Below are 11,099 nucleotides of genomic sequence, written 5' to 3' on the forward strand. Positions count from 1 at the left end.
CTATTCTGAGGACGAGTTCCTCCTGTTTGTTCCCCATATTACGAACATTGATATATAGGCATTTAAGGCCTTGCCTAGCTGCGTGTGCCATCCCCCAATTTGGGAGACTGTCTGGAGCCCTGTTTCTTACCTGGGCACTCCTTGCTTTTGTCACCTGTCTTGCTCGGTTGGTGTCTCCTCATCTTCCTGTGGCCCCCGCCCCCGGTGAGGCTAGTTTAAAGCTCGCCGTATGAGATCAGCCAACCTGGAAGAGAAGACATGCTTGCCTTTAGGAGAGAGGTGAAGCCCATCCCACACCAGCAAGTCCCCTGCCTGAAAGCATGGATCATTATCTAGGAACCCAAGGCCTGCCTGGCAGCACCAACCACGTAAGCACTGGTTGACCTCGCCAATGCAGGCCTCGTGTTGCCATCCCCACCTACTCACCAGAAGAAGAGAGGAGAATACCACCTGTGCTCCTGTCTCCTTAAGCTTGTCCCCCAGAGCCTTGAATTCCTTCATAATGCAGTCAGGGTTGCCCCTGGCCATGTCATTTGTCCCCACATGGATGACAACCATGGGGTACTGGTCTGCAGGTCAGATGTAGGCTGGGATGCTCTCCATGATGTCCCTAACCTGAGCCCCAGGCATGAAGCAGACCTCTCGCGCCATGGGGTCAGGTCGGCAGATTGGATCTTCCAGTTTTCGTAGGATGGAGTCTCTGATGACGAGGACCCGGTGTTTCTTCCTGCTTGTGTTTGCTCTCTGCCCATTCCTTGTCATGTGGGGCGTAGCATCATCCCGGCCGGAGGCAATTTCTCTGTCTTTCTCTGTCACAGCTGCCAAGGCATCAAAACTGTTCCCCCAGTGAACCTGGGGAGCTTCCACCACTCTAGGTCTAGGTGCTCTGGATTTGGACACCTTCTGCCATTCCTGCGTTGGATATGTCTCCTGTGGGGGCTGTCCAGTGGGTGACTGGGCCTGCAGAGAACTGAGATAGGCATCAATTTCATTCTCTGCATCCCTGATCCCCCTCAGCCTGCTCACCTCAGCCTGGAGCTCCCTCACCTGCTCCTCCAGGACCCTAAGTTGTGCACAGGAGGGACAGGCAAGGGGACTGCCAGGCCTCACCCCCCCAGGACGCCACCAAGCCCTCCCCCCACAAACAGGGGTGCAAGGGGCCATCGACCCCACCAGGAGCTCCATCTGGGTGGAGGCCTCAGAAGAGCCCATTGCAGGTGGCAGCGCCGGGGCGGGGCCCCTGGCAGCCGCACTCCGTTTCTGCACCATGTCTGCAGAGCTGCACCTGGTGCTTTTGCTCACTGGAGGTGCCGCTCTGGGCAGCTACCTTGTGCCCACCTTATGTGAACGCTGGCACCAATGCCGGTGCGCCCTTACAGAGCACTCCTGTTTGCATGCGGCTTGGGAGTGTGGCTCCTTGTCAGGCGAGATAAGAGGGCTGAGAAGGACTTCCCCTCTGGATCCACCTCAGCTGTGCTGTACACTCTGCCCCACTTACCTTAGGGGGAATCAGCTGTTGCTGCCCCCGCCACTGTCTCCTCCGCAGCTGCTGCCTCCACTGCCAAGGTAAGGGGGTACACATGTGTGTGTGGCACATGTGTGCCCTGCTCCCTCTGCTCCTGCTCCCCAACTGGTAGTTCTACCAGATGATCCAATAATGATAATCAATGAAATCTAAAACTGTCCATAATTCATTTGATCATTAAGGAAATCAATTTAGTCTAATTAATTTAATTAAATCATCAAAGTCCCCTCAAGTCCGTAAGGGCTAGGTCAGTTCACATGCTAAAATTCTCACTTTCCAAACAAAAAGGTACAACTCACTGCACCTGACTCATTCTAGGGAATCAGCCATTCCTCAATCATTTGACCCAATGCATTAAGCACCCACTATCTTTGTTCTGCTCCAATCAGGAATGACAAATCCTCCCTCTCTCTACCTGGCTCAGTGAAAATGTCCTGGGGCTTTCTCTCCCCACCACTTTTTCCAGGTCTTGGGTACCTGTTGCTGAGTGCTCCTCCAAACACCCAGGCCATAGAGATTCTCCCCTCACCAACACCACCGGTGTCTGCTTCACTCTTACAGCTGCGCGGCTCCACACTCCATCTTCCCATCCCTCTCTCCTCCTTCTTCAGCCGTGTCAGATGTCCAGTTATATGACTGGCTCCCATGCATCCTCCGATGTAGAGAGAGCAGGAACTTATGAATTGGGGCTGCTTCTTTTCTTGCCGCTCAGCTGCTGCTGCTGTTCCTACAAGGATACAGGAGAACCCTCCAGCCCTTACCAGGCTTGTGTGCTTCACCTAGGTACCCAGAGGGGGATTTCTAGGGGCCCTGACACCCAGGTTCCCCTCTGGGAGGTACCTACTGCTTCCACTCCTCCCCCCACCCCTCCCAGCACAGATTTGGGATTCCATATTTCTAAACCACTGTATAAATGGGCATCTCAATGCAGCTTTCTCTAAATATCCAAGTTGCCTATGCTGGTTCATTTGAATGGTGACATCTCCAACACTGTTGCACTCTCAAGGCCATCCAGTCTCTACTCCTGACCCAGCCATCTGTTTTCAACAGCTTGTGAGAATGTGGCATCCTTATTCACAGGAGAATATCTAATTCTAAGTAGTTTATGTCTAATAGCATATATGCAAAAGATAATCCTTCCACTAGAATGGGCAGTCTGAGCAAGAGCCCTGCCACACTGTCGTTTGACAATTTGGAAATCTGTCAAGTGTTTCAACAAACTGCCTCAAAACTCACCAGGATAAGGCAGGACTGCACACTAAGGTCTGAGCTCCATGGGTCAATCTCTTCTCAGTGATTGTATCATGGTAAATTCAATTCAATTTTTCATTCAGAAAGGGGCATGGAGCTGAAAATTGAAGCTGAACTATAAAAATTGAGTCCCACAAAAGCAGGAAAGCAGCCAGGCATGGAGGGAAAGAAAATCACTTATTAAATATCTTCCCCTTCAAATTCACTAGCTAAAATCAGTGTATGTTGAGTAGCAACCCGTGCATGGCTTTTCTCTTGGCCCCAGGGAAAGAATAAATGATGTGGGCAAGTGGGGGAGGGTGTCAGATTTTGAAAACCCAGCCTCCTATTTTGTCCAGACAAAGCTCAGTCCTGAATCATATGGTTAAAGTTACATTCCCATCTAGTCTCATTGAGGGAATAACAGTGGGATAACTCGTGGGAGTAAGGGGTTCAGAGTCTACCTCAAATCACTGCAGATGAAATTGTCCATCCACAGTTATCTGGGATACATTTGGTGTCCTTGAGATATGTACTTGAGGAGACCTCACTTCAAATTCCATTCATAATACAGGGGTTTCTAGCACCACATCCTTTAATGCCTCATTGCTCCTGGTGGGTCATTTTTTCATTCCAGTTACCAAAGTTCAGATCCTAAAATGTATCTAATACCTACACTCCCATTGTCGCTGTGGTCCAGTCCATGTCAGTAGAAATTCACTAGGAATACAGATGCCTGATAGGTGATAGAGCCAGAAAGGATATTTAGGGACTGAGGCCTAATAGCACAAGTAGCTGGATGCGCAGGAGATAGTGAAAAATGAAACTTTTCCCCTTGAGCATTTCATGGCAGGCACTCTCAGAGCTGCAGTGTGCCATAGAGCGCCTCTGCATCCAGGTGAAGAAGAGATAGGGCTCTGTAGGTAACTGGCTCACTGGAGCATGACCAGTTCACAGCTGTGGAGAGTTGTGCTTCAGCTTATGCAGACACAGGGATTCAGCCACACTCCTATGGCACATGTGGGAAATAAAGAGAACATTGGGAAGGCCTCTCTAAGCTCTCCAAGGAGCTCACCACGAATGCCAGCACTGGTCATTTCCAGTCAGAGCAATAGATCCTTGGATTATTGTTGTGTTATTATTATGAACAATACCAGAGCCATTGTGTTTTAATAAAACACCCTGGAGAAGCTTGACGCAGGAAAGTATGAGTATAAAAGCAACAATCCCTAAGCCATCATTGTCCACATTGGGAAACTGGATAAAATATTAAAAAGCAAAAAAGGTGGGGCATCCTTTCAGATTCAAAAGGCCCCTTTATAACTAGCAGTTGCTTGCTCTTACTTTGCATTGAGTAAAATGTCCATTTTGTATTAGAATGTCAAGGCAGGGAAATCCTGGTCTTTTCGAGCTCTCCCGTGCCAATGGGTTTCATCTGCCAAAGAACAGCTCTTTAGCTCATCCGGACCTCAACCCTGCAATGTATAAGCACCCTCTACTTCTATTGATTTGTGTGTCTCATGGAGCTAAATCAGTAGTTCCTCATCAACTGCAACTTGCTGTGTCTTTAAGGCACAAGGCAGTGCCATGTAGAGGTACACGGGTGAACAATGCTGCTATCTCAGCACAGTGTGCTGACTGGATCTCAGGGTAATGCAGCTTTACTTCTGGTACCCAGCTAGCTCATTTGGAGCTTCAGTGCAGATGTCTACGCTGTGTTGTGCCCTGGGGATATATCCATTAGGGCTGTGAGAAGCTTTGGTCACTGATTCAATTCGGCAGAGATTTGGCCCAATTTGGCGGCCGAATCTCCAAATCCAAATTAAACGAGAGGATCCTTTAATCTCTTTGAAATGAACTGAAACCCTCCAAATCGATTCAGAGAGATTCGGAATGATGGGAAGATTCAGATATAGACACAGCTTTAAATGTTTTTTCTACATACCTCTAGGTAGCAGGGGCTCCTGAATGCTGCGATGCTGGGGCGCATGGAGTGTCCCACGGGAGAGCAGGGGGCCCCCAGTGCACTCAGCACTTCTGGCCCACTTCTGGGTCCACCCCCAGTTTAGTGACTGGTGCCTCTTGGATCTGGGGGGGCACCCGGGGTCCCCCTGTGAGCCGGGGAGGCCCAGGGGGCCCCTCAGCATGCTCCCTGGCAGACCTGGAAGTGGACTGGAAGTACACCAAGCATGTGAAGGCCCCCCTGCACTCCTGTGGGACGCTCCATGCACCCCAGCGTCTCAGCAATCACAAGCCATGCCCGCTACCTCAAGGTATGTAGAATAAACTTTTAAAGCTGTGTCTATGTCCAAATCGTTGATTCTCCCATTCAACATTGAATCTTCAGATTTGTATTCAGCCGAATCAAATCAGGGACAGTGATCTGAATCAACAAATCCAATTACTGTCCCTGATTTGGGCCAAATCTGAATCAAATAGGGCCCACTTCGCACACCCCTAATATCCCTTGCCTGTTAGGACTATGTAAATGAGTTGCTTGGCCTGCTGGCTTCTGTAGGCAAGTTTGCCTACTCCCTCAGCCAGTCCTCCCCCACGAAGTTCAGAATTTTAAACAAATAAATGAAACCTGTCCTTCTGGTTTGTCTGACACCAGGAGTGAGACGGACAGAGAAGCTTCTGGCGCCTCCTTGTAGGAGCCCGTCTGGCTCACAGCTTTCTTCCACCTGTCCTCAGCTTCCTCTTCTGGTAGATTTTAAGTGGGGCACTCCCTAGTTACCTAAATGCCCTGCAGCTGGGCTTTCTCAAGATGGCAGACTGTTCCTTCATAAAGGGACAGACCACCCTGTTTAAACTGCTTAAGAGTTTCCATTTTTTTAAAAAAAACAGTTTTTTAGATGAGAAATGGCTTCTTCATAGCAATGAAAATCTTCCTGAAGTATCTCTATGATCCTTAATAGTGTATGAGGGAGGGATTAGTTCATGGAAAAACTAGGGTTTTGCCATTATCTGAACATCTCAATTTTCAGCTGAAAACTGTTGGGATTTGATTCCCAGAAATAGAAGATTGCTGCTTTTCAATAAGATTCTGAAAATTTTCAGTTAAATAAGATTCTTTCAATAAGATTCTGAAAATTTTCAGTTAAATGTATTGACAAAATTTGTTCGTAAAACAATACTTTTTGTGACCAGCTCTATGGTCTTGCGTGGTGGATTCTCCTCTGCTGGTTCTCTCCCTGATGGACATTTTATGGCTTTAATTTACAGTCTTTCCTCTGACAACGCCAAAATGTATCTCGCCACCCTGAATCTCTTCTCTGGAAATTTAAAATTTCCTACAATGAAAATTAAGCTTGGTGGAACTTGGAGAGACCACCAGGGAAATGCAAGGGTAACCAACAGCCACGGACAGTAACTGTGGAGCCAAAGTAGGGTTTTGTCACTGAAGAAATCCTTCCCATCCAACACTGAGCATTTTCTATGTAAGCTTTTCCACCAGCGTCAATAACTGCAGGGTGCCATATTTTAGCTTGTTTCACAGATTTCTACTGTTTAAAGCCAAAAGGGACCATTAAATCATCCTGTGGGTCACAAGTCCTCAAATTCTCTCCATTTATTTCTGTGTGTAAGACCAATAACTAGAACTTAAGTTGGCTTGGCTAAAACAGATCTTTTTGAAAGGCATTCAGTCCTGATTGAAGACATCAATAGATGGAGAGCCCAGTACTTCTCTCTGTATGCTATTTCAGTGGTTGATTATCCTTAAGGTGTACATCTTGGTGTCTTCTTTCTGATTTTGAATTTTTTTTGGCTTCAGCTTTCAGGCATTGCTTCTTTTTATGTCTTTCTTCACTGAACACAAAGCCCTTTAAGTTGCTGGTATTTTCTCCCAGTGAATATATATATATATACCTTATAATCACGTGTCATCTCAATTTTCCTTTTGATAAGCTAAGTAGATTGGACTCTTTAACTCTTTTCCTGTAAGGTATGTTCTTCAGCTGTTGAATCATTTTTCTGTCTCTTTTCTATACCGTCTGTACTTTTCTAACCTCCTTTTGCAAATGTGGGTGCCAGAACTAAACAGTTTTCCAGTATTGGTTTCACTTGTGTCATGGAGAATGGTAAAAAATCACATTCTTACTCCTACTAACCCCTTCTTTCTAACACCTGCATTATCCACTTTTGCCACAGTATAACAGTGGGACCATGCCAAGTTTCCTGGCCATTTTGATCTTCAGATCCTTTTCAGAGTTACTGCTTTCCAGGAAACAGACCACTGCTCTGCAGGCATGGCTTGTATTCTTTGTTGATAGATGTCCTACTTTGCATTTGTCCTTGGCCAAGCACATTTTGTTTGGTCTACATCCTTCTTATTTATCACTCTGTCCATCTTTGTATCAGCTGCAAATTTTACCAGAAGTGATTTTACATTATTTTTTAGATCTTAATGGAAAAAAAATATTGACTAGAATAATACCAGTCTTTGCCAGGTCTGACAAGGAACACCCCCATTCAATGATGACTCTCCAAAGATTACTCCTTTTTGAGATCTGTTGGTTATCCAGTTCAGGACAAGAATGGCATGTGGCCCTATTCAAATAGACTTTACAAAAGTCTAAGTATCTTATGTACACTGGAAGGAAGCACATGTGGCCATCTAGGCCAAGCTCTTGGTCAAAGCAGGATCATCCCTGGCTAAACCATCCCAGCCAAGTGTCTGGCTAATCTGGTCTTGCCAGGGATGCAGATTCCACAATGTCTCTAGGTAGGTAGGCTCTTCCAATGCTTGATCATTTAATAATCAGAAAGCTTTTCCTGATCTTCAACCAAAATTTTCTCTGCTGCAGCCTGAGGCCATTGCTGTCGCCTACAGCTACAGAGAAAAATCCGTCTTCGTCCTCTTTGTAACCTCCCTTCAGGTATTTGAAGACTGTTATCAAACCCCTTCTCAGTCTTTGCTTCTCCATATTAATTACCCCTAGTTCTTTCAGCCTGTCCTCTTAAACCATGCTCACTATGCCTTAAATTATTTTTGTTGGTCTCTGCTGGACTCCTTCCAAACTGTCCATGTCTTCCTTGAAGTGTGGGGCCCAAAAGTGGACATAGGACTCTAGGTGAGGCTCCAATGCAAAAGAGAGTGGAAGAATCACATCCCTTGATTTGCAGACAACACTCCTCTTAATACAGCACGAGATGCTGCTGGTGGGGTGGGGTGGGGGGTTGTAACAAAAGTGCCCTGTTGATTTTCATTCAGCTTATGTGCCACTGTCACTCCCAGGTCCTTCTCTGCAGTACAGCTACCAGAATCATTCCCCTTAACTTTTAAATATTGCCACATTATTCTTCTGGAGTTTCCTCAATATTCCAAGATGTATAAAATACGTATTATTATTATTAGGAGGCCAGAAAGTGCCTCAGGTAATTCTTTTAAGACTCATAGGTATAAGCTAGCTGTGCCTGCTGATTTAAAAATGTCTGGATCGGCCCCAACTACATCACCTCAGCCAAAATTTGTCTAGCTGGGTCTTAAAAACCTCCAAGGATGGAGCTTCCACCAATCCTCTGGGTAGTTTGTTCCAGTGCTTTACTGCCCTCCTGGTGAGAATTTTTCCTAATAGCTAACCTAAACTTCCCTTGCTGCAATTTGAGCCCATTGCTCCTTGCTCTGTCATCTGCCACCACTGGGAACAGTCCAGCTCCATCCTCTTTTGACCCTTCCCCCCACCTCCTTTCAGGTACCTGGAGGCTGCTATTAAATCCCCTCTCAGTCTTCTCTTTTCCAGACTAAACAAGCCCAGTTCCCTCAGCCTCTCCCTGTAAGTCATGTGCCCCAGCCCCCTCATGATTTTCATTGTCCTCTGCTGGACTCTCTCCAATTTGTTCACATCCTTTCTGTAGTGGGGGGCCCAAAACAGGACACAGTACTCCAGGAGTGGCTTCACCAGTGCTGAATAAAGGGGAAGAATCACTTCCCTTGACCTGCTGCCAATGCTCCTACTGATGCAGCCTGGTATACTGTTAGCCTTCTTGGCAACAAGGGCACACTGTTGGCTCATATTCAGCTTACTGTCCACTGTAACCTCCAGGTCCTTTTCTGCTGAGCTGCTGCTTAGCAAGTCAGTCTCCAGCCTGTACCAGTGCATGGGATTGTTCTGCCTTAAATGTAGGAATTTGCACGTGTCCTTGTTGAATCTCATGAGATTTATTTTGATCTAGTCCTCCAGTGTATCTAGGTCTCTCTGAATCCTAGTTCTACCCTCCAGTGTATCTACTACTCCCCCCAACCCCAGAATATTTTTGCCCTTTCTGCACTATTATATAGATTTCATCTAGAAGTGTGCCTATTGCACTGTCAGGATTTCTTTCATTCTGAATATCTATATAATAACTTCTTATCTTCCTTACCCCTGCCAGCTATGAATTTTTTCTGATGTTTTTCTTTCCCCCACCTTCATAACTTCCAATTTATATTGATTGACTCCTATGGCTTCTTTTCCATATGTTGTATATTACTTTTTTATTGCTACCACTGAACCCAAAGTAAGTTTTTAAACAAATTTGTCCTTATTCCAGATTGTGAACTAGTTGCTTTTGGATCATTTAATAAACCTTCTGTAAAATCTGTTCAAGTTAGATATGGGTTCAACAGCTTCAACTCTGTTGGCTTCAGTGGATTCACACCACTTTACACCACACCTGAATTCTGCCCCCTGTTTCTGGACCTATGCTTTTTATTCACAGGTGATGCATAACTGCTGCCAGTGGGAGGGAGGGGGACACCAATCCACATCACCGCCACCCCCACTGCTGCACTACCAGTGGCACAGAAATCATACCACCACCCACTCTGCTCCCAGGCCCTGGCTCTGGCCAAGCTGCAGCCCAGTGCTTCCATGCCCTGCTGTCGGCATAGAAATCTGGGGGGAAGCATGTGCCCCCTGCAATGTCCCCCTAACATGTCGCCAATGTTTTAATTTAACAACATTCGGAAAGACCGCAGTCTCCCTTCAGAGCTGACCCATGCTGTTTTCTATCAGCCAGTGCAGCCACTACTGAATGCACCAAGGCACTGCATCCAAGGGGTTGAAAAAAGGGTTTCCATACTCCTCTCTTTTTAATGGTTCAAGAAATGAGGCATGAATGCAAACATACCAGGGTTTCTCCATGATGCTGGAGAATGCTGACTACTCAGGCAGCACCACAAATGTAGGTGTTTTTACATCAGTGTTCCCACTGAGCTGTGTGTACTCGAAGCCTTTCAAGCCTCATTGGGAGCAGAAAGCCTTTGCACTTGGAGCACTGACAGAAGTGACATGTGTTGTGAGATTGCCCCCTGAAAGCACTCTACAGCCATGCCCTGGCAAAAGTGCATGGCCGCAGAGTGCTTTGAAAGTGCCCAATTGCATGACAAATTAACCTTCATCTAATGAGTGTTCAGATGGAGGCACTCCAAAGCAGAGCACCGTCATTAACTTCTGCCAGTCCCTGTGCATGAACAGGGCTGGGCTGCATCAGCCCAACCCCAACCCCAGTGCTTTCTGCAGGATGGGAGGCGAGAGAAGGGAGGGGGGGGATTGCTGGGCTGGAGTTTGCCCAGCCTGAGCTGGAGGGGGGTGGGGTGTGGATTGGAGCCCCCCGATGTCACGGCCCTCCCCTGCCAACCCTCTCCCCCTCCAGCTCAGGCTGCGCAAACCACAGCCCAGAGCTCCCGCCCTTCCTTCCCCTCCCATCCTGCAGACAGCACCAGATCTGGGAGTGGGGGCCAGGCTGGGGAAGGAAAGCTGCAGACAGGCAGTTCTTCTGCTGATTGGCTCCTAAGAGGAGGTTGACTTCCACACACCTTCACCCAAGTGGTCAGAAGGGTTGCTCTAACTCATAGCACTTTCTGTGAAGTGCCATGAGCTAGTGTAGGAAGCTGCCTGTCTGTCAGTGCCCCTAGAGTTAACTTAATCTCCAGAATGGAGACTATCAGAGAATTGCATCACTGTTGCTCTGACTCAGAGTCACACTGAAATAATCACTGCTAGTCCCGTGATAGACCTGCAGAGGAATTTGGGTAGCCACATGCCGCTTTCAACACTTCCAAACCTCTAAGTACAAATCAGGCCATTCCATTGTCTTTCAATCTCATACTGGTTGCACTTCTTGCTGTGAGCTGCAGGTCTCCCTTGGTGCCCTAAGTAGCAAGCAATGTAGTAGCAGCTAGGACCCCAGCCGTGGGTGACAGCTGTAAAGACATCATTACTGCCTGCCTCCCGCTGCTCTTCTTAGGCTACCGCTTTTAGCTACAATTGGCTTTTTATTTTATATGCAATATAATTTCTCTATAAAGAAGGAACCGATTGTAAATCCAGATGGAAATGGAACAGTTTGCATGAAATGC

The 11,099-nt window shown here is 47.0% G+C and overlaps 1 pseudogene; it reads right to left on the minus strand.

Moving 5' to 3' along the window:
* Window positions 1-210: 210 nt before the first annotated feature.
* Window positions 211-2,176, minus strand: LOC149852107 (uncharacterized; annotated as a pseudogene).
* Window positions 2,177-11,099: the final 8,923 nt, after the last annotated feature.

The sequence above is a fragment of the Crocodylus siamensis genome, chromosome 15, assembly GCF_052110815.1.
Source record: "Crocodylus siamensis isolate JL-2025a chromosome 15, ASM5211081v1, whole genome shotgun sequence".
Classification (NCBI taxonomy): domain Eukaryota; kingdom Metazoa; phylum Chordata; order Crocodylia; family Crocodylidae; genus Crocodylus; species Crocodylus siamensis.